The 20,606-nt window shown below is 31.6% G+C and overlaps 2 long non-coding RNA genes across 3 annotated transcripts in view; one reads left to right on the top strand and one right to left on the bottom strand.

The window, feature by feature from the left end:
• LOC121123425 (uncharacterized) overlaps window positions 1-15,184 on the top strand; it is a 95,321-nt gene extending 80,137 nt beyond the window's left edge. For both annotated transcript variants that reach the window (XR_011781563.1, XR_005865995.1), the window contains one exon: window positions 14,534-15,184. This is a non-coding gene — a long non-coding RNA (uncharacterized lncRNA). The remainder of the gene's footprint in view (window positions 1-14,533) is intronic.
• Window positions 15,185-17,385: 2,201 nt separating this feature from the next.
• On the bottom strand, window positions 17,386-17,998 carry LOC139906155 (uncharacterized). Its single transcript, XR_011781486.1, has 2 exons — window positions 17,485-17,998; window positions 17,386-17,425 (listed from the first exon to the last, which is right to left on the bottom strand). It is a non-coding gene; the product is annotated as an uncharacterized lncRNA (long non-coding RNA).
• Window positions 17,999-20,606: the final 2,608 nt, after the last annotated feature.

The raw sequence follows: 20,606 nt of genomic DNA, 5'->3' as shown, positions 1-20,606 counted from the left end.
GAAACATGTGCAAATGTGATAAGTAGGCATTTGTTATTTAGTCTCTGAATAACTATGGAATGTTTTTGTACCATAAAATTCATGAGAAAATCGATGCTGATGGAATTTTGTAGCTAACTTTTCTCCTATCCCTTCAAACGAACCTGTCTCAATCATTTCGGCACTGGTTAATACTATGTAGGATTTTAATATTATGAAATATTTATGCTACTGGCAATGTGGAAAACCAAGCATTTTGAAAAATGCTCGGGCAATCTATAAAATTTCCAAAAGAGTTGTCATTTTACGTTCATTCACAATGTCAGCTAAAATGATTGAGGGTAATTTGATTGTTAAACAATTCATTGCAAGTAATTTGATGATTAAGGATTTGATTTTGATACCATTTTATTGGAAGTAATTTGATAATCGTATGTATTTTCATTTAAATTTATATTGTATTTGGACAATCAAACTATCGTATGATAAGAAATTGTCACGTAAGACTTTCTTTTATTTTGCAAAATATACCTGGGCCAACACTTTGTGCAGGTGGATAGCTGTTCCCAAATCGGAATCAAAACCTATGGCCACAGCTATCTTGAGTATCAAGGACCAATTTTAATATACTATAATACGCCCCGACCCACGGGTTTGTCCACAATTGCGTGATACAATAAAGGTTACGACGGAAGTTATAGTTCAAATTTAACCAATCAAAGTTTAGAACACGGATTAAATTTTATTATGCTCTGAACAATTATCTACTATATCATAAATAATACATTTCATTATTTAAATAAATTTGGACTTCCGGGCTTGATTAAGTAGTAATCAACCGTGATAAAATTATACTAATTGAATGAATTGTATTGTTAATTCAAAATTAATAGGCAGATGTTTATATTATGTCATTTTGCTTTGTTCTACTTGAAACAAGTTTTTAATAAGCAATATCTTCCTCTGTAAAAACAAGGAAGTCAAACTTTAAAAGAGGAACAACCTGGTGCCAAAGAGTTTTACTAATATTTGTAGTGGACCAAGGCTCAATTAAAATTAATTAAATATCAAATGGCAAAACTTAATAGGGTTTGAACGATGTTTACTTATTTTAGTTCCTAAACAAGGCGACAGTGAGTAGCACCGTATTGCGGGAAAATAATACAACTCCTTGAATAATATTTAGCATTATCCGTCCAAGGACTACTAGCTAGATAAGGATTTAAGATTAAGTTGAGTTACCTGTTGACATGAAAAGTACTTTAATTTCATTACTCATTATTATTTGAGACGTTATTAAGTGATAATTAATTTAAAAGTATTCCTTGACGTAAAGTGGTTCTTCCAAAGATGATTTGGACAACCCAAGAAGTTAATTTCAATAATCTACTTCTTTGAAAAAATATGTAAGAAAAGTCTCAAGTCGTTCTCGCTAGTAGTCCTTGAATTTCAAATCAATTTTGAATGAAATCGATTAAACAGAAATACATCTATTCGTATGTATGGTTCAGTTTTCCATATTTCTTCAGAATGAGTTTCTAAATGAGTATGAACTGGCCTTCCTCATCCTCATTTAGATATGTTCAATCCTCAAAATCTGTTTCTTTAGTGACCAGGGACTGACTCACCAAGATAACAAAGAGCTATTATCCTTTTGGATCAGGATCTTTCAAAATGATACGAATATAGTCCATTCATGAATAACTCATTCACACGTAGTTGAGGAGAGCTACCAACAGTTCTTCACACGAAAGTCAAGATAATTTTTGTTGAGTATGGTTACTTTTTAGCTCATAAATAAAAACAACGACAACAGTAATTATTTATAAAGAATTTCTCTTCATAACAACTTCCTAATATAGGAAGATGAAGTGCATCAGGAAAGTAATGATGAGGATTCCAACAGTTCTTCAAATGTTTGATTAGGAATGGATAAGACCATTTTTATTATTATAAAAGTTTTGAATCGAGAACATAGGTCGAGGGATGTCTTCTTTGATACAGGTAGTTCGAATATATTAATCATTTCTGGTCATCTTTGTCTTTTGTTGAACTTAAAATACTCAAAGTTGATGTTCTCGGGATGTACTACCTCCTCCACCAACACATCCAAGTTTTTATCAGGAATCATAAATATGTTGTTGTCATTGCTAATTATGTTACCATTCTAAAAAAAAAAAGTATGAGTTTTTACATGAAAATTTCTTAGGAAGGCCCTAAACGTGTTAATTAAACGATGATTTTCCTCAGTTGGATTTTTCCTTGCTTGCGACAAAAGAAAAAGGGATGGAATTGCATCTCGTTTCAAATACTAATATGTTTTTCCTCCCACGTAAGCTAGAGTTTACCTTGACACTTGGAAATCTTCTGGTTGGAACTTTGTATCTGTCTCACTTTTTAAAATAAATACGTTTTTATCATTGTTTTTCTAATTAGGACGTACATCACACACACACATAAATTATTTTAATACTATGTAGGATATTAATATAAGTATTAACCATAACCTATTAACTATAAATCTTATAACCTATAATATTAATAACTCGAGCATGGAGTGGGACCACACAAAAGTTGATGTAATCTTACACGACACTAATGCTCTCAAGCAATCAATACTTATATTAGCCGAAGCGACAGTGAGTAACGCCACCTTGCGGATAATGCATAATTTTTAGTTTGCTTGTGCCCTATTGAATAGTACTACTTCCTTTATATTTCATCTGCATCAGAGAACCTATGTAAATTAAAGTGCTTCAATTCATATATCTTCCACAGAAACCACATTTTTGAACTGAAATGTTTAAGTTTTCGATTAAAAAAAACTGGTGTATAGTAAGTGTTTCAAACTGGGAGTGCTACAGATACTACTTTTAACCTTTCTCTACTATTTAATTATTATTGTTTTTTACAAAAAATGAAGTCTAAATAGAACATTTTATCCGTTAAAGTTAGAAATCATCTTTTTGGCAAAGGATATACATTAGTGTTCGCTATTTTTTAAAGTTGACCAAATTCAAAATTATCATGAAGCATGAGATGTGTTTAGGTGTTGGTAATGACTTCCTGAATTTGTTTTTCTGTGCCATCAAAAACCGTTACCCTCCAACCGGTCAAAGTTCCAGCGTTCCGAAAGTACTTCAAAATGAGATCAAATTGAAAAAATAAAAAAATCTTATTATAATTAAGGTATAAGAAAAGAAAAACTTATTTTATAATTTTTTTGAAATTGTTAGTACTTTTTTTTTATTTTAGCAAACACTCTAATGTACAATATAGGTATATAACGTAAATCTTTAGTATATAATTAAGAAAGAAAGAGGTTCAAAGAGGTGTTCAAACATGATGATTAATTGATAATCATTATTAGTATTACTGTAGACACTATTGTGTGCGTACGATTTTCATTTTTTCATTGAGTATTATTAATTAATTTTTATTTTATTTTATATACTAACAGTATAATTACCTACTATATATATATCTTTGAAGTTCTGATTCTAAGTTATTCATCATGAAAAGTATTTATTTCATATTTTATAAAAAAAAATTGTCGAATATAAACATCACATTATTTGGTATACTTTTTTAATAAATGATAACCCAAAAATAAATTTAAAAAGCTAAATAATAACACAGAAATTATCTATTGCAAACATATTTCAGGAAGTGATGATTTTTTATAGGCCCAACTCAATTTTGCTAATGATTTAATATCTAAAATTATTTTATTAAGTACTGGAACGAAGATAACCAATTAAAAATATTTTATTTATATTTAAATTGTTTATATTAATATTCTAAAATAAAACGATTTACTATAAACTATAATCATATAATAGGTAAATTTTTATTGTAAAACCTCCTTGGTCAGAGTAGAGATTAAAATTCAGTAGAATCGTTGATTCTCCTAGTAGATAATTAATCTTAATTTGTCCTAGGACTAGGAGAATCAATAATTCTAATACTAGAGATTACAATCCTATTCTCTCCTAGGACAAATTACAATTTTACTGAGTAGCATTGAATATTTGAAGAAGTTGTGTGCTTTAGAAAATATAACGCCAAGTCATATCCTCTATGCCTCTATTGTATATTGCAATATTGTTACAAAAATGATTCTTTCATTGCCGATTTCTATTTTTGAAAATTATGCTTTGTTTCTTTGTACCCAAATTTATAATGTAAATGATTAACTTCTATAAACATGTTTTTGTATTAAGTCTGAATTAAAAATTGCATAGATAAATGTTATTTGCTGACATAATCAATATAATCAAAGACAGAGTTTTAACGATTGTGTTAAGAGAAAATCAACAACCTAGGACCTACCAAGCAGATTAACTACTGTGTTAGTTAAGAAACGGATGAAGAACAAGCAATTTAAGGTCAAACTGCCCTATACGATAAAATGCCAGCCTTCTACTATTGGTGTATGTAAGAATCTGTCATAATACAATTTTTAAAATATATATTTTGGTATATGCTTCATTATGTCATTAATAGAAGTATTTCTTTAAAATATATTGTTGGTTTTGTACCATAGCGGATATGACTTGGCGTCATATTTTCCCTCAGTACAATTGTAATTTCTCCTAGGAGAGAATGGGATTATAATCTCTAGTAGTAGAATCATTGATTCTCTTAGTAGAGATCATGATTGTATGTAATCTGTCCTAGGACAGATTAAAATCATGATCTCTATTGGGAGAATCAACGATTCTACTGGATTTCAATCTCTACTGTGATATATACAACATTTTTTGTAGTGTACTATTTGATGTAAACCTACGCCTCCTTTTGACACTCTTGAAAATGCAGACCATGTGAAAATATTGATTAATTTTTTTTAAATATAAAGCAATTTTTTCAAATGTTTCCCCCTGTGACTTATTTATTGTCATTGTCATTAATGAAGATTGAAGATACATACTAAGATTAACTCGCTCATCCTCTTTCTAATTCTTATTTAATGTAGGTTCTGTTAGTACAATCATTCGGGTTTATTTTTTATTTTTTTGTGCACTTTTGAAAGGACAATCCATACCTTAAAAAAACTTTGAAACAATGCGAATCGATCTTGTTTTATGAAAAAAATCAACTTATTATGTCAATATCAAACTTGGGCCCAGGAATCTGGTCTGATTAGAATTAAGTATAGCTTTACGTACGTAACTTAAAGTTCTGAACAACTTTTATTTGATGTTTAATGTCTGTATCTGTCTCCGTTTTTGAAATTAATGCGTTTTTATCATTGTTTTCTAAAGGGAACGTACATCCCACACAAAAACACATAAATTATTTTAATACTATGCAGCATTATTCATGGAGGTCTGATTTTCATAGATTATTACACAAACTATAATTTCGAAAGATTTGATCGAGTGTTCCAAAAATGGTTTGTTTTGTTTATATGTAAAATAATAGTAACCCAATGAGAGTTTAACAGAATGATGGGGGCTATCCTAACAAAAATAATTTCTAGAATATACTTTGTAAAATTTAATTTTCTATTTAAACATTTCAATGGTTATTCCATAAAAAAATATATGTATATTAGAAGAAAATAGCAAAATAATAATTTAAGAACTAACGTTACCTGAAGCATCACATTCAATTCGCTCGGCAAGATGAGTAAATGTGAAACCAGTAGACTAGCTACATATTAGTGTACTGTACAAAATACATTCTGCCTGCGATAAATGTCAAAAATAATTAATAATTACCTTTTCAAATTTCTCATTATGCTATTATTATATAAGGCAAAATTAATTAATAATACTCAGCGAAGAAATGAAAATGCCCCAGACACAATATTTTCTAATATATTATCATTAATAAATTAATTATCATTCATTCCTTCGATCCTCTTTCTTTCTTAATTCTATATCAAAGATTTACATTATATATATTGTTCATCCTTTGCCATTTGATTTTTAACTATAAATATACACTTCCCCCTATATGAGGTTGAGTGAGTGAGCCTTTTTCCTCTCCAGATATTAGTAGAACTCATTGATTCGTCTATATCGATCCCAAAGAAAAATATAGCCAATTTAAAGATCAGTTTTAAAAAAATGGTCTGGATTGCTCTCATTTAAAATTCGAGCTAGACCGATTCTGTAGATAAATTATCGATGACGTCAGTTGTATTTCAAAATGGTCCATATACCGGATTTATACTTTATACGTAACACTCAACGTATATCTGGCTGTAAGAAAGTCTTGGAACATAATCAACGGTGAATAATTAATTACACCTAGCGGCTTTCAATGAAATTCTAGATATCTTTTTTTTCATTGGATCTTGTTTATTACTCATTAGAGAACATTATTTATTAATTTGAGCACCTTTGCCCTCAATCACACACTCCACACGACCCGGTAACGCTTTTTACACGTTGAAAATGAAGTGCTTCTACATTGATCACTATTCTTTCCGACCGATTGATTGAGACTCCATACTACTGTGACGTTGTGTACAGGACTAGCTTTCAATTCCCCAACAGATGCTGTAATCAAGGGTATTAAGGTCAGGGATCTGCGGTGGCCAGAAGTCCTTCAGTCATTTTTTTTGGCCATCCAATCCAGCACGATTTCTGCCGTATGTGCAGGAACCCCGTCAATTTAAAAGCAATAATCGGGTTTCTTTGATTGCTTTGTGATCTTGCGAAGCTTGGGAAACACTTTTGTTTGCAAAATCATTAATTAATCCATGCTGGTCAATTTGAATCCAACGAGGAACCAAATTGGTTTCATTTTGTGACCTTCAGATGAGACAATCATTGCTGAGGACGGATGTTTGGTAGTGGACACTTCACGGAGGTTGCAGTTGACTTCTCGAAAACATACGACATGATCATTTTGCCTATTGTACGCAGGATCCACTTTAAATGTCTTCTCGTCTGAGAAGAACAAAATTTGGTTTCTGGGATACCTCAGATCGGAGAGACTTGCCACCAGCTTTTTTTACAGCATTGGACACCTTGGAAGGGCTCACTGACAGCTTCATTGCCAAATACGTAGTCTTCGGATATTTCAAAAAAGCATTTTCTGCCATTTCAGGCTTGAATTTGATCGGTCTTCTGCTTCTATGACGATTATTGATGTCTACACCATTGTTTACATTAACCCTGGCCCTCCAGACGATGGTTCTGCAGGCATTAAGGGTCTTTAAAATATCAGAATTGCTAAATCTGGTACAGACTAAACGAGCCACTTACCTTTTTTTGCTCCATTTTTTCATTTTATTCTAAAGTCTTGGTAAACAAGGCGTTCAAAAGGTGAGCAATCAGCTGTTTTTCTTTGTTAACGCAACTTTTGCATAAAATTAACCAAAACCTCTCAAAACCCAATTAAAGTTGTTTCCAAAACTTTTTGAAAGACTTGTATCCCTATTAATGAAAATCCAGTGTATGTTTTCACTCGCCTTTTTTTTAAGAATATGGTAATCATCGTTAAAATAATGAGTAGTGAACTTCTTATTCAACTACATTCAATTATATTGAGTCTTTGCTCAAAATGAGGGGGAATAACCTTGAGGATATGTTTTCGAGTTATAATTGGAAGTATTTGTTGGACTCAGAGTGAAATTTATGATTGATATCGGATTAATTCCTGCTAATGTCCTTGTTTATTTACTTCTTCCTCACCACAGCTGATTGTAGCTGATTTAATGAGACATCATAACAGCTCAGCTGCTCTCCCCTTAAAACTGTCAGGGTTACTATTTTGATTTTCTTTTGTTTTTAACATACCCAAAATAGACTCAATTTTCATCACTATTTCTATATCCCAAAAACAGTTGATGTCAATTTAAGTCGATAACCACCTCCTCAAGATAAACTTAGTTGCTCTATTCTCTATGATAAAAAAAACTCTAAAAGTGAGGAAAACAAACCCAGAGCTGACCAATAAAATATATTATAAATGTTCATGTTACTGAGTTAACGCGGCGTGAAAAGTATTTTTATGTTATTAGATATTATCTTCATTTTACCAAGTTTTAAATGATATAAAATATACGAGTATATGCTTAGATAGTTTATATCTTCCTATTAGTTACATACAAACATACATGCTACAAAATATTTATCAGAAATCTAAACATTAGAATAATTATGTATATGTATATTAGTGTTGTTTTCGGTCTGAAAATCCTAGACCGGTCTGAGACCGTTATGATTCTTAGTGGACAAAACTAATTCGGTCTTTTAAAAAAGTTCAGTCTAGATCAGTCATAAAGATAAAATTCAGTCTGAATCGATATTACAAAAAATTGGTCTCATTTAAAATTTGTTCTAGAGATATTGCATAGATTAATTCTTGATGACGTCAGTTGTGTTTCAAAATTGAAAAAATTGACCCACAATAACCTCAAGTTAAATGTGTTGCATAAACCATATTTGTACAACTCATAAATTAGGAATGGATAGAAAATTGGAACATATATTCTGCTCTAAATTGGAAAACTGCCCTATTTGACATTTATTTTAAGCTGAAATGTTCAGGTAAGTGCGAATGGGGAAGTAGCGTTGTTTACTAATATTAATTTGTAAACAAAGCGACAGAGAGTATTGCCATCTTGCGGTAAAATAATATAACTCCCTGAATGATAATATTGTGTAATATAAAATAAAGGTGCATGTTACTCATATAAAGAAAGCTGTCTATAATTCTTTTGAGCATGTGCCATTTTAAAAACAAGCTACAGACTGTCACCTTGCAGATATTTAGTATACGCATGTCCTATTCTAACTGTCATATTATGGACTTTAGCATAAATGATTGTTAGTAATAAAATGGGTACGGGTCATATTTCGAAAACACTAAGAATATGGCCTCCAAGTGCACCGGTTTTTTCGTCTAGGACTCTTAAGTCATGGAGTTATTTTAATTGATTATCTTCAAAAAGGAATAACAGAAACATACTAACACCATTACTAGACAGACTGATGGCAGATTTTTCTTTAATTGAAGAGGTCTTCGTGAACAATTATTTTGTAGAAAAAAACGCCGAGTACTAATTAGACGGTTTGCAGTGATAGGAGCATCGCTGGAAGAAGTCTGAAGAGTTACAAGGAAGCTATGTTGAAAAATAATATAAAAAATTCAGAAAAAAAATCTTGTATCTTTGTTAGATACAAGATTTTTTTTCTGAATGAAAAATGAAATGAACTCAAATGAAAATAAGATGAACAGAACTTGTTACCATTATACCTATTTAATTGGTGAATTGTTAAGGTATTCTAGAATATTGCAATTCATTTTCTGATTAATCAATCCTGTTTAGTGATAAAGTCAGCAACATCAACTACTTGAAGATTCACCATTAAGAAATTATTCATGATAAAATACCGTAATAGGCAAATAGTACATTTTTTTTCAAATTATATTTGAAAACGATTAAATTTCCGTTTACGGTCTGAGAATGCAGTTTAGAAAAAATCATATAACACCAAATAGAAAAAAAAATCAATCTTGAACCGAAACTTAACACTAATATTTACCTAATATGTTTGATATTTAGTTTTTCTTATTTCATTTTGAGTTTTTTAAAAGAATATTTTTTGTAAGAAGCAATAAATAAAAGCTGGTTCTCATAATTAAGATAAGAACGAAAAAAATAAATTTATGTACTTACATATGAAGGAACATAAAGTTCTTTAAGAAAGATTTTAATCATCTTTTTACAAGAAAGTAAAATATGTCTCATAAAAATGACATCAATATTTCAATATTATTATTTCATTTTTGAAAAAGTTTTATTATCGTGAAAAAATGAATTATAAAAAGAAAATGCTACAAAATATATTAGATTGCACAAAGTGAAAAGTCCCTTACATAATATTCAATTGAATTCAAACTTCCATGTCAAATTTACATTTAGAATGTGAACTACTCGACGATCACAAAAATCTATGATTTTTGTACAAGTAACTCAAATTTATGAGGAATTTCCTGTTCTTATACAAATTTTAGAAAAAAAAATATGTTCTTATTTAAAATAAAAACTGATGTATTATGTACTAGCAAGAGTTTCAGGCATTGGTTGAAGTTATAAGGCGTTAAAAACTAGACAGCTTAATATATAAGATGCAGTAAAAAAAAAACTCCATAAAAAATGTAAAGTATCCAAGGACACTTTATTTTTATCAATGCACGTAAAAATGGAATTAAAAAAATAAATTATGAATTGATCGAATTTAGAATAAGCAGGGCACATTAAAAATGGTTATATCAAATAAAATAAAAAAATGATTAACAGATATAGGTTAGTAATTTTGTAAATTCCTAAGACAACTTTTTGGTAAAGTTTATAGAATCATCTATATTTTATTGCAAAGTTTGTCTGTTTGCAAGTATGTACGTACACAAAAAAGGAATTATAATTACAACTCTGTAACAAATTATCAAAGTTGCTCATTGTAAAACCTTTTTCAAAAAAAAATGATATTTGGGATTTTTTTTTTAAAAGATTTCAAAATCAAGCTTCCTTCCCCAAAAATATAATCCTACGGACGCCCCTAGTAGTAGAAAAGGAAGTTCAATACTCAGTAATTAAATAATAATGACAACAGCTAATGAAAAGAAAATTTATTCTTCAGATTACCAATTCCAAAAAGAAAAAAAAGGTAAACTATAAATATACCTGATTTTCATTATTAGACATGGTTTTTTTTAAATCCGCCTTTAGAATCAGCATTTGTTTGTATTATTAATGAGATTCTTTTTTAATTTGTAAATAGATTGCAAAAGATCAAAGTGATTAAAAGTACCAAATAACGAGCAAAAGGTTTTTTGCATGAACTTTCCCTTTTTATCACTTTAATTTTTCATTTGAAAAGCACTACTTCCTTTACTGTTCATTAAGTATTGTTTTACTCTTATATTCAAGTATGAAGGATATCAGAAATCATGTAGCGTAGTGCATCCATAAATTACTTTGTATATTATGCATGTATGTATATTTGAATGGCAACAAAGGTTGCATCAATAAAATTAAGTTAGTAAAAAATGCGATAAAATGAAATAATATTTTATACGTAATTTACTATATATTATTTAAATCTTAAAAATGCTATCAAAATAAACTTTTTGCTATGGATACATAAAAAAAGCTTGATTTGGCATATTTGTAGTATAAAGTAATTTATAAGTATTAGGAAGGAAATTCTTGAAATTCCTAAGTAAGACACCAATGTACAGAGTCTAACAGATAACTTCATCAATAGCGGTCAATGGCCAACTTCAACATGGATTTTGTTGAATTCGCCTCAATTGACCTCCTGGTGTCATCGCCCGACTCGTTCAGGAGGTTTGAACATCATGAACAGTCGTTTTTTACTGGGATGTCCTAATGTTTGGTGGTTTTTTTTTGGAGGGGGGAGGGGGATTTTGGCCAAATCGTTTTACAAAGTTGGAAGAGTTTTGTCCCGTGCCTGAATTTAACCTAATGACCTTTATTTTTAAAAAGACGACTTTGAAAAAAAAGTGATTAAGGCTGGGGGGGGCTCAAATCCATCCAGCCTACTCCTGCAGACGCGGTACCTGGTGGATTCGATGATAGTCCTGGCGTCGTTTCCTTTGTGTCGCTTTAATGGTTGTTGTTGATGTATTTGCGGCAAAATCGGAGACAAATGGATGCTAAAACTCTCAACCTCTCATATAGCCTTTAACTTGTGCCCTCGTTATTCATCTAGATGGAGTCAAACTTTGCCTGGATGTATCTGTTAGATCCTGTTGCTCTTTATACCCGCCTTCTTTATTTTTACAATTATTTATCTCTCAGTTCCTGTTCTACCGGGACTTATCGCGGTTTTACAGCTACCTGAAATTCTTGACAAATAAATGTTTATCAGGTAATCTGGCATTTAAATATTTCATAATATAAGCTTCCTCTACGTAATTCATTGACTAAAAAGTGGAATACATAGATATATCAAATGAACTTTTTAAATGAAGAAACTTCTCATGTTTCTTAGGGTCATGTGTTCTAAATAAAGCTTTAAAATAATGTAGTTAAACTAATCACCACATGATCAATATTTGTACAAGATAGTAGTAGTCATCGTGACACTTCTTTCAAAAAATATTACTCTAAAACTTACACTGCAACCTCTATAAATTCACCATTTACCTAAATTAAATGGTGTCAGGAAAAAATGCCAAAGAAAAAAAAAGGAAAAGTGAGTAAGTGGAATAAATTGCATAATTCTTTTAAGACTTGTCCAATATGAATAATCATGTCTAATGATATTAATATTATAATTGACAGGCTTGTAAGCGTTCCACTACTCTTGTGTTCCGTTCAAAGTTTCGTTCAATTTTTTTTTTTTTCGTTTATCGTTCAGCCATTATTTTCGTCCCGCGTTCCGTTCAGCGTTCCATTTATAAGTTACGACGAGGCTTGTGCAGTATAAATACATTTGTATCGTCGTTAAATGAAGCTGTATAGTTTTGAGACATAAAAAGTCGTATACTCAATGAGATTGCTAAATTAGATAGAACGTAAAAAAAAACGAGAACGCTTCATGTATGTCTTTTTGTGTCTGAAATGTCTATGGGAATCATAAAAAAAATTATTCCCGTGAGATAAATATGTAAATTGTCTTCTAAGAATATTCCAAGGTTAATAGAAAGACAAGGTACACACCATAACACTTTTCCCCACATATGTTTGACTTCCACTACACTTTTTAATATTGACGTCAAAGAGTACATACTATTACAATTTATCATAATTATTATCATTTTCTTTTATTATATGGATTTAATATAATTTAATCTGTCGGTCTTACCCAGCAGTCGATCAGGTACATCAAAATTGAAAATTCTAGCAAGCCTGACTAAATTATGGTGTAACCATGCATTTTTATTAATCTTGAGAATATTCCAAATTTCCAGGTTCTATTTCAACGGTTTCGGTTATAAGAGTTCAAGAACAAACAATTTGAACAACTATCTGCCAATATTTAATGAACTTTTTTTTTCTTCTTATATTTGTGAATATGAAGGAAAAATTGATTTGATGAATTCTGATTAAGATTTATTCATTTTTTTCAGTACAAACTTTTTCCTTAATTTGCACCTATATTTTGTATCATTATTATTTTGTCGTCATTCATACATGGCAAGAGGTTACGATTGTCTGTGAGAATGAAATATAATATTTTTCCCATGAGAAGGATAAAATTATAGATTTACAAGTCATTTATTCATAGTTGAAATTGAGAATCTAGACTGACACAAAATTTAAGCAGTGTATATTGCATCAGATCCGATTCTAACGGTTCAAGAATTAGAATCGCTAAGACCGCTATAGGTCAAACCTATTTTTTCCTAAAATCAAATAAAACAAGTAAACTCTGTTAAAGGAAAAAAATTGTATACGGTATAACGGAAAATGACAAATAATGATAAAATGACGTCATTTGTTGAAAAAAAAAAAGTAAAAGCGATATCTTCCGTTGAAAAAAAGTTATATCTACATACGAACATGTATCTTCTCAAGCTCACAAGTGCATTTTGCTAATTTGATTTAAAGGTTTAAGGTGTACAAAATTTGTACGTTAGTTGGTGCAATTTTTTTGGTTCCATACTCCAATGCTCGCATTAAGTACAAATAATGTAACTAACTTATTATAAATATTGAATATTAATTGATATAAAGCTTTTAATAATTTATGCTACATTTCAAATGATTTCCATCGACAAGCAATGATGTTTAACAAAAGGATATTTAATTCTAGTTAGAGGACACGTCATTGCTCAAAGAGATTAGGCCGTTTTTTTCGCTAGACACACTCGTTGCTATATTAAATCAAAATGACTCCTCGACAAATATTCATCCGAACAAACTTTACTTTATTAATATAGATAACTTCATCTTAAAACTAAATATGTTATTTATTAAACAAAGAATATTCAAATACTGGTCTTTCTATATTTATTCGATTCGCAAATGTAGAATTTAAATGTAATGAAAAATAGTGTTGTTTTTAAAAAAAAAAGCCAATTGAGAAGAATAAAAAAGTCATCAAGATATTATGTATCCTATGAAAGTCATCTAAAAGGACCCGCAGTTATTATTCGATTATATTGTTTGACAACACTTGAAAATGGACGATATTTGATTCATTCGAATAATTTATTTTGTTCTAAAAATATGAAATAAAGTACTTCAATTCAACAGTATTTATCATTTTTTATCATAACCAAGAATTATAATATCTTATAATACTAAATGCAATTTGTCAATATTATTTTGAAACATGACCAAGACTTGAATGACTTGACCCAGACTTCCAAATTAGTGACTTTAACGTACCTACCTATGATTGATAAATACATTCGGAAACAAAGTTTAGGCTCCCCCAACTGCGGTTTTATACAATAAAATGACGAACATTAAAACATATATATATATATGTAATTTATGCATTTTTTACTTTTTGTAGGGCCTTTTATATTTGACCTCCATCATATTAAAACAGCCTCCATATCTCACATTTTATATCTTAAAAGCATTTAAAACAAGTCCAATTATTTTCAGATTTGTACAAAAAAGGAATGGGTCTAACACTATTTGGAGCCTTATTCATTATCCTGTCATCCACTTTGGCGAGTATTTACTCACATCCGCTGAGGCCTTTAAATTATAAATACTATCAAAGGTACCCTAAAGGAGAAATTATATAAAGATGATCCCTTTCCAACAAAGTTTCATCGTAGAGACAAGATCACCCATCCATCAATTTCGAAGCAATTATCAAAATATAAAGTCTACTCGTCGGGATCGAAACAGTAAATTTAATTATAGATGCTGGGAACGAGCAAATGATGCCCCAATAGATATATATGGTGGTCGTCCATGTCCCTATGAAACGTCATCTCTGAGGTATAGGTACATTGATGAGTTGGGATTTGACCAATACTTGAGGGTTTGATGAAGAAAAAAAAATAGTGTAGCTACTTACCAAGTCATACATTTCCATTAATTTATCCATATATTTATTTTATGTCTAACTTGTGTTATAAAACGTCATGCAAACTAAATCAAACCTTAGTTTTGAATTATGAATTAATTACTATTTATTGATCTACGACAAAATATATCCTAGTCTACAATAAAATCTTAATTATAATTTAATATACCAATTATAATTTATATTTGTGTAAAAAATAAATGTTTATATTTTTTAAATCCTCATAATTTGATTAGAGTTCAACACTTCAATTTCTAATATACAAAAAACGATTTCTTCAATTCATTTTCATAATATGAAATTTGCAAAATTCTTTGAACGCCGGTAAACTCCACAACTAATCATTCTAGAGAGTTAAATTAGTGCCATAAAATCTGGTGTTATGTAAGAATTTCAAATTGGGGCAGTTTGTGCAAATCGGTTAATTAAAACCGGATTTATTCCAGAATACCCTACATTTTTAATATTTTTGCAAAATTGTCTATAACTAATTTAAACAACTAATCATCCACAACTATCATCTAAGAAAATTCATTCTTCAGATTACCAATTCTAAAAAAAACGAAACAGCTAAAAAATTCACATTATTTATATTGACGCACATAATTATATATATTAGTATCGATTTTTTATATTTGTACCTCAAATGGGGAGGGCTTTGGCTTTTGTTCTGATAGACCAAAACAACGTAAGTCATCCATAGCGATGGGTCAGTCCTATGATAGACACTAGAAAAGGCAAATGCAATTATTGTAATGTTAGGATTCTTTTCTAAATGCAAGGAGTACTAGAGAAGGTTCTTGCCTAATGTTATCTTATATATTTTTTTCTAAAATATATAATAATTACTTGAAATTAGATCATTCTATTCCTGGGTTCGTTAGCCTCCCATCGTTGAATTTCTCAAAGCTTAGGGATTGTATTAAAAATAAGTTGAAAGGGTTGAGCCTGCCCTAAAAAAAGGAATATTTCTGAGCATTTTGAGAAGTTAGCTAGTCAAAAAATTGAAGTACAACCCAAAGACAAAAAAAAATCGAAAAACAAATTTTTTTAAATTTTTTAAAGGTCAATTTAAGGCCCCATTGCATGAGGGACCCTGTTCAGATTCAAAAAATCCCCCACTCTTCTACCCCAACCTATGCCAGTCTCAGCAAATTATAAATTTTGAATACTGAATAGACTCAAGTGAGTTGCTACCTAAATGTACGAATCATCTGTAAAAAATTTAGTTCTTCATCATTCATCCCTTCCATCCTTCCTCCGTAATTCTATATTAAAGATTGACTTTATATAGAAGTAAATCCTATGCAAAAAAAAGATGAACACTAACCAAGGCGTGAGGGAACGGCGCTCAATTTAGCGTCGCTCAAAATTATTGAGCGAGAGAACGCTTTTCAATTTAGAAGAGCGATAAAATCGCTCGAATTTTTGTTCATTTATATAAATTTGTATTACTTTTCCGTTTCTGCATGTTATGAGATAACATCAAAAATTTTAAGAGTTAAAGAATAGTTTTAAAGATTGCAAGAAAGACGGTTGAAGTTATGTTTCAAGATAAACTAGATTTTTTTCTTTCTATCCTTTATCTCTGGCTCTCTGCTGCTTCAATTGACTAGTTTGCCTCTCATGTAGTTGGCCCCTCTAAGAAGTCTTATACATCAGCTGCCTCGGAGACACTGCCAGCTCCTTTGTCTGTGGAGATTACGTTGGAAGATCAATCTTTCTTTTTTGTCAATGAATTTTCCCAACTGAAATCTATTTCCTTATATTTTTATGTAGTAAATTGAGCTAAGATCTCAAAATACGCGAGCATATGTTCAAAAACTTGAGAGGCTGTGTCAAGCTCTGGTTTTTATCTTCTTATATAAGTACTGTGTTTTACGTGTTATAAATAGTATCGTCTTATGTAAATATATCAGAGTATAGTTAGAATACACATGATCTAGTGTTACATTATTCCTCCACGTGAATTCTTCTCCTCATGTCTCTTGGTCATCCTGGATCTCTCCTATTATAAATAAGATTGTGTCTCTCCCTCGTCAAGACGCAACATTGGCGACGAGGATGGGATCAGGATCACGTGACCTCCCTGCTGTGGGATCGTCGGCGAAGCTAGCCCTGTTGGAGTTGGGTAGCCCTTTTTCGTCGATGGGGAGAACGCTCGTTCGTCTACGGAAGGCGGAGCAATATGGACTGTGCCTATGTTTGGGCCTCGTGGAGGAAGGAAGAGAACCTTGGTCACTTTCAAGAAGTGAAGTGTGTGTCCGGGTCAGGGACCACATAATTAAAAATGGATTTGTTCCTACGCACTTTTGGTTCTCTACTGTTCCTACTCTCCCGTTCACATCATTGGTTGATGGATGTGGAACGGTCTCTCTTGTGGATCATCCCGAGTTGGATGAGGGTACATCGAGCAAGATGTCTCCCAGGGACGAGCAGGGTGCTCGGGTCCTTAAAACCTCAACAAGGGTGAGTGTTGTTTCTCCCAGGGACGAGCAGGGTGCTGGGTCCTTAAAACCTCAACAAGGGTGAGTGTTGTTTCTCCCAGGGACGAGCAGGGTGCTCGGGTCCTTAAAACCTCAACAAGGGTGAATGTTATTTCTCCCAGGGACGAGCAAGGTGCTCGGGTCCTTAAAACCTTTATGAGGAGTATTGTCCTCCTTTCTCCGGTGCGCGTGCTGAGAGCACGGCACGTCTATGGAGATAAACTTTTGCGATACAAGGAAGAATGTTTTGTCCTCGCCTGGACATGGATGGAGCGGATCTATAGGCTGCTGTTCATGGAGAGGAACCTGTTTAAGCACCGCCATGGATTTGGTGCTTGGGGGGTGATGTTATGTATTTAATATGTCCTTTCTGGTTTTTATCTTCTTATATAAGTACTGTGTTTTACGTGTTATAAATAGTATCGTCTTATGTAAATATATCAGAGTATAGTTAGAATACACATGATCTAGTGTTACATTATTCCTCCACGTGAATTCTTCTCCTCATGTCTCTTGGTCATCCTGGATCTCTCCTATTATAAATAAGATTGTGTCTCTCCAAATACCCATTAGCACTTAATATTATCTTATTTGCATGTGGAATGACTAATGTGAATTCTATCAATTTAATCATTGTTATTCAATTATATTTGAATATTTGGTAGAATTTCCGTAGGATCTAATCAACTACTAACGTTACCTTCTGATTTATAAACTGGTGTCTTCAGCTACTGTTGTTTGAGAGCGTATTTCTTAAATGGGGTAAATTATTTAAGGATAGATGCCAGAGTTTAAAAGATGAAAACTTTGAAATAGAATAACTTTTGTCAATGAATCAAATATTTAACAACTAAAAATTTGATTTATCATTTTATGGATGTTTTTTTTTTAAATATAATTTTAGATCTTTAAGTTTTATTCCTTGGAATAAATAATATATAAATTTCCGGAAATTAATTGCAATCAAAATAAGTTGTCAAATATTCCTATACGGGCGAAAAAAACAGCGCCACTCATTTAAGTTTTTTCCATTTGATTTTTGTAGAACGATCATTCTACAAAAGGCCGGAAAATGATATTAAATTTATTGATACGACATAGGATTGTATATTTTAACTCAACTTAAAAACATAGTATGATCAATAGATATTGTTGATATACTATATAATTATGTTATATCGGTGAATTAATTAGTGTTCTTTTGTAGAAAAATATTTTTATATTAATTATTGATCATTTTATAAATGGAACGCCGTAGTATATGGTTTGAATATGGTTTTAATCTACCATCGACACATTTCTAAGTACCAAGGACCCCTTCTAATATGCTATAATATACCCCGGCCCATGGGTTACGCAAATGAACTACTGAGCCCCGAAGCCAGATAAATTATTCCACCACAGCTTCCCTATGAATCACGAAACCTTCATGATATCACAACAAAAAAATCCTGGTCCTGAGGTTTAACATGTGAAGGGTTCACTGTATAATGATTATAGTAAAAAGGTTATGGATAAAAACGTTGGGGTAATATCGTTGTGGGTAAAATCATCGTGAAGCAATATGATTGTGAGTAATTTCATTGCAAAACAATATTATCGTGTGCAATTTCCTTGCAATTTATATTACATTCGGAAGGTAAAACTATTGAATGATGAAGAAACATGCTACTCTGAACCCTACTAATTTAAAATACACCCTGGCCCACAGGTTGTGTACATGAACTGCTGGACCCCGAGGCAAGTTGAATTTATCCGCCGCCGCTTCCCTGAGCATCAAGGTACCCTTCTAATATCCCAAAATACACCCCGGCCCACAGATTGTACAGGTGAAGTGCCAAGGCAATTTAAACTCCCCCATCGCCTCGTTTATAAGCACCAAGAAACCCTTCTAATATGCTATAATACACCCCCGTCCACAGGATGTACAGGTGAAGTTCTGGGCCCCGAGGCAAGTTGAATTTATCCACCGCTGCTTCCCTGAGCATCAAGGTACCCTTCTAAAATATACCCGGTCCACAAGTTGTACAGGTGAAGCTATGGGCTCCAAGGCAGTTTAAACTCGCCTGCCGCCGCGTGTTTAAGTTCCAAGGAAACCTTTCAAAATGCTATAATATGACTATATGTATTTATATAAATTTTCTAAATTTATTTTATAATAACAGTACTTTTTATTTAAAAATCTAGACCACTTGCGTAGTTCCATTTCGTAAAGCTAGAAAAGTTGCTGGAAAAGATATTAAAGAAGCTTACTTTCATTGATTTCATCTAGTTGTAATAGTAACTAACTCATATTATCTATGAGTACTTACAAGCTGCAATCTCGTGAACTAAGTACTGTATATTGATGAGTTACACAAGACTTGTGAAGGTACTGAAGGAGTGGGAGTGCCGAGTCTAGTCCCTCTTCAAATAATGACTGATTTTGAACGTCCAGTCATAAATTTATTTGCCAACGTTTTCTCCGATTCTTACCATTTCATTTTTCTCAGTATATTTTTAGGTGTATAAAGTCAAATGGCCTTCAATCCATTTATGAAAATGATCCCAACTTTGCCTTGAATGCTGGCATCTCTCCCTTTTTCCCCCAAGGTCTGTAGAGCAATACTTCGAGCATATCTGCACCTATAATGATTACCCAGAGGAATCGCTGCCCGTTCTGGACTATTTAGAAGATATCTGGATTGGTAGGCCGACAGGTAACATTACACGACGGCCCCCTCGCTTCAGTTATGCCCTTTGGAATTGCTATGATGCAGCTAAGGAGGGTGGTTCCAAAACAAAGAACTCGTGCAAAGGATGGCATTGCTCTTTTAATGAACTAGTGAGAGCCTCTCACCCCGCTATTTGGAAGTTTTTGGACATTCTCAAAAATGAGTCATTGATTGAACAGTATGTAGCAGGGGGAGAAATTCCTACAAAAAAGAAAAAATATAAGGACACTGCTCTCAGGATCCAAAGAATAGTGAATGGTTTCGATAATCATGGCAATATATTAAACTTTTTTGAGAGGTATTGTCCACAATTTAAGTTTTTAGGTATATTTATTATGTATTTTTTAAACAAAGTTTTTGTTGGTTTGTGTGTATATTTAATATTTATTGATATTAATTCTTTGAGAAAATGAATATTTTTTGGTTTCAAATATGAATAT

Source organism: Lepeophtheirus salmonis, chromosome 8, assembly GCF_016086655.4.
Source record: "Lepeophtheirus salmonis chromosome 8, UVic_Lsal_1.4, whole genome shotgun sequence".
Taxonomy (NCBI): domain Eukaryota; kingdom Metazoa; phylum Arthropoda; class Copepoda; order Siphonostomatoida; family Caligidae; genus Lepeophtheirus; species Lepeophtheirus salmonis.
Note: the sequence above shows the minus strand (reverse complement) of the source record. Positions and strands in the feature narration are given on the sequence as shown.